A 4,253-nucleotide genomic window follows, 5' to 3' on the forward strand; every position below is an offset into this window, starting at 1 on the left:
ACATCTTGTTTCGCTACCATACAATTAATATTGTTGTGAGGTGATTGATTAATCTAGGCTGTTCTTCGGGAATATAAGACCGGACTATCAATTGGTTCCTGTTCACCTTGATTATTATCAAAAGACGGAACAAAAACTTTAGGGTTTTTCTGTGGGAGATAGATTGATCCTTTGATAGACTTTTCTGTGTGAGATAGATTTGTTTATTGTCAAAGCCTGCGATTTTGGGTCGTAGCAACTCTTATTTGTGGGTGAGATCAGCTAAGGGAATCAAGTGCGCAATATCCTGCTGGGATCAGAGGCGTAGGGAGTACAACTGTACCTTGGATCAGTGGGAGACTGATTGGGGTTCAACTACAGTCTAGTACGAAGTTGGCTTGGAGTAGGCTAGTGTTTGTAGCGGCTTAATACAGTGTGTGTTCAATATGGACTAGGCCCCGGGGTTTTTATGCATTTGCGGTTTTCCTCGTTAACAAAATTTGTGGTGTCTGTGTTATTTCAATTTCCGCATTATATTTTTTTATCTTTGTAATTGAAACAATACAGGTTGTGTGTTAGATCAATCAATTGGAGAATCCGTCCTAACGGTTGTTGATTGATATTGATTGACACTTGGATGTTGGTCTTTGGTACCATCCAAGTTATTCCTTGTATTTAATTAGTACTCACAGTTTCTGTTTGAGGAAATCAAATCAAGAGAGAGATATAAACTCGTTGATATACTTTTAATTGATTGAGTCTGGTTGATTCTCTTAAAACTATATTCAAGTTTGTCCATACAGATTGCTAAGCGAAATATTGGGTGGTGTTGTTAGACCCCCGCTTTTTCAATGATGATAGTAAGTTTTATGATAATTTTTCACATCATGACAGCCTTCCTCCAAAGTACATAAGGAAGAGATTTAACCAAAAACAATATCCATTTGGTGAGCTAAAGGCTCATACTTGTGCCACTTAATCACAAGGTTGAAATCTCTCACACAAAAGTCATGGTTGAGATATATGCTCAGGTATACTTGTTGGCAATGGTATTTTCGGTTTCTCAAGCTATTTTCTTATCGTCTTTAGCATGAGTATCTTTGCGAAAATGCCTGCACAAGTATTTGTTTTTACTGTGATCAGTTTTGTTTTTGTTTTGGTTAAACATGGTGTTACTCTTGTACTCTAAAATTTCTTCTTTTATGAGACATTTCTTTTGGAGTTTTTTTGATTCCCTCATGTGCAAAGAGTTTTCTGCAAGTTCATGTGCAAACGACTCTTGTCATTCGTTTGGGTCAAGATTGATCTCGTACGGGCTACCCGTGTGTATGGTACGAATCAATTAAGGAAACCCGAAAAAACTCCTTCCCTAAGAAACCTTTAAGTACTCAACCTATTGAGTTACGTAAGTCACGTACGCATACTCTAGGTTTGGGTTATCAAGAATGTCTTCTTCTTCATCTCATTATGGTGATTTTGCAAAGGGATTTCTTGAGAAAGGTTTCGGTTTCGAATCAAAAGGAAGGAAGAAAAGAACTCTGGTATAAGATGGTGCACCCAATGCCTCATGCTACTATGCATACTCACATCAAGATGTTGAGACTGAGGATACGGTTTCTGCTGAAGTGGTTCATGATTTTCTTAAATATTTTGAGAATGCAAAGCTTCAACTTGTTGATACTATGAAGGATCTTTATGTGATTAGAACTGAGTTGGAAGAGGTTACTACTGACCTTGGTCTCATAAAGTCACATGTTAATTAAAGGACTTCTCAATGAGGATATCTTCTCTGAAGATGCAGTTAACGATATGAATCACAAGCTCAAAGGTCTCGAAACCCATGAAGCTTTCGAACGTGAACTTCGATGCAACTTATGATCAGTTTTCTGGAAGATATTTTTTTTTTGTTTTTATTTCTCTAGGAAACTTCTTAAGAGAATTTTTATTCTTGTTTTTGTTTAAAAAGGATAACTAGGGTTTGGAATAGCCATTATCGTGAGTACACATAGCTATGTCCAACGTTTTCATCTTGCAATGTTTTTATATTTATTTATTTAAATTCTAAAGTGATTTGGAAGATGATGTTTGCAGTATTAATATTTATGGTGTTATATATTGCAATATGTTATGGGATATGTGTGTTTGCGTCCGTGAACTATTATTTTCCCATACGATGTCAAAAGTTATCTCTTTCATATGTCGATATGCATGTATTGATACAAGATCGATGAACTTTTGACAAACAAAATTTAAGCCTATTATGTCAATTCTTTGATGGAAGATAGGTTAAAATCTTTTGTTTACAAAGATTATGTCTATTATATGTCGTTATGCAAATAGTGATGAAGATAAAATGAATCTTTGTATATTCTGCAGTATTGATCTTCCCTGATCCATATTTTATGTATATACTGTGCATCTCCATAAGTTTTCTTATGTGAGCATTTCCAACTAAACAAATCATAGATTCGTTTGTGATTATTTTGGTTGAGTATTCCGATTAAATTAATCATGGGTTCTCTTGTGATTGGTTTAATTGAGAAGTTTTGGATACAAAATCATTTCCTTATGGTTTTTGGTGTCCAAAGAAATCCTTCTTTTCTTGTAAAAGTAAGGTCGTTCTTATTGTTCTTTTGGGAATGACATCAAATGGGGGAGAGTTCTTTTGAACTTGCGCTTAATTTCCATATCTTTGTGGGGAGTGCGGCTGTGGAATATTTTAGGGGTTATCTTGTATCTTTATAAACTCCTTGATGAATGCATTTAGCTTCGGCTTTATGATTTCATCTAAACAAGTTGATATGTACTTTTCTTTGGTCTTGAAGCATCTCCGTGAAAATTTCATTAGGATCTCGTTTTCGTACCTTTGCCAATTTTATTGACAAAAAAGGGGGAGAATTAATATGTAGTTCACACTACATATACATATGGTTTACGTGTTTTACGGATCATTATGTAAGGGGGAGTGGTTTTCATGTTGAGATCAAAGTATTGACTAAGGGGGAGTGATACATATCACCATAGTATTGGTGTCGAAATTGTGATATAAGAACTTTGATACTAATACTGTGACACTGTATAAAATAATCGAGAGCTTTTGTTTTCTCATTGTTATGGCAACGGATCTTCAACAACTATGATGCTGAATTTAACATCTATGGAATCATGGGAGTACTTGGAAAAGACGAAGTTTTCGAGTAATGTTGAAGCACCAAGGAGATCAAGCATGTGGACGAGAAGCTACAAAGTTTTATTTATTTTGTAATCCATATGTATTGAGAGTTTTTCCACTAAAATTGACAAAAGGGGAGACTGTTAGAGCATTGCTCGGTCGAACACGCATGTGTTGCTATCTCAAGCATGTTTGTCAAGTTTAGTTGTCAAAACTATATGTCTTGATTTCTAGACTACTTATAGCTAGTCTTGGTTTAGGAAAGTTTAGTATAGTTGAGCTCCAGACTCCATGGCGATCATCTTACAAAGACGAAGAACTACTCAAGGAACCAGTGGAACTTCATCCGACTAAAAGGTATGTGGAGACTTGAACTTATCTATCACTCAAAAGTCTACTCTATCTCCTACTTTTGAGACAAAGTCGTATAAGTATGATAGTTTTCATACATACACATTTGCTATTTCGAGCCGAGTTTACTCGCCTATCTTTTTCTCGAAATATGTGTTGGTAATCTTTCGCTTTAACCACTTTTCATCTTAATCCGTGACAAAAGTCATGATGACGTTTCAATCTTGAAAATAGCTTTGATGACGATAGTTGTGAATAACAACTGTTATAACATTATAGAAGAATGATTCAATGATTGAAATGTAGAGTTGAGATTACGTAACCAACTATGGATATAATCATATATAGTGTGTTCGCACATTAGTGTATAAATCCATGTGCCGGAAACCAAGTATGTGCATATGTGTGCATACGGTATTGGTGAAGGAGACAGGTTGGGTACGCGTACCATCGGAAGTTTTCGAACCAAAAATTTCTGCTGAGTTTGTAAGTTTGCAAACTGTAAACCAGTCACCTTAGGTACGCAAACTTGTACGCGTACCCACGAAAGTTTTCGAACCGAAAATTTCTGCTGAGTTTCTAAACTCAAATACGGTAGCTATGGTACACGTACCCGTACGCGTACCCAAGCTGGTTATATTTCTCAAATCCGAAGTTCATGAACTTAAACAATAAATCAATAAGGAATGCAATCTTTGCAAACCGTGGTCATATTGTTCATGAATTGATTCAAGTGAATCAAACTGATTTT

This window comes from Papaver somniferum, chromosome 5 (genome assembly GCF_003573695.1).
Source record: "Papaver somniferum cultivar HN1 chromosome 5, ASM357369v1, whole genome shotgun sequence".
Lineage (NCBI taxonomy): Eukaryota > Viridiplantae > Streptophyta > Magnoliopsida > Ranunculales > Papaveraceae > Papaver > Papaver somniferum.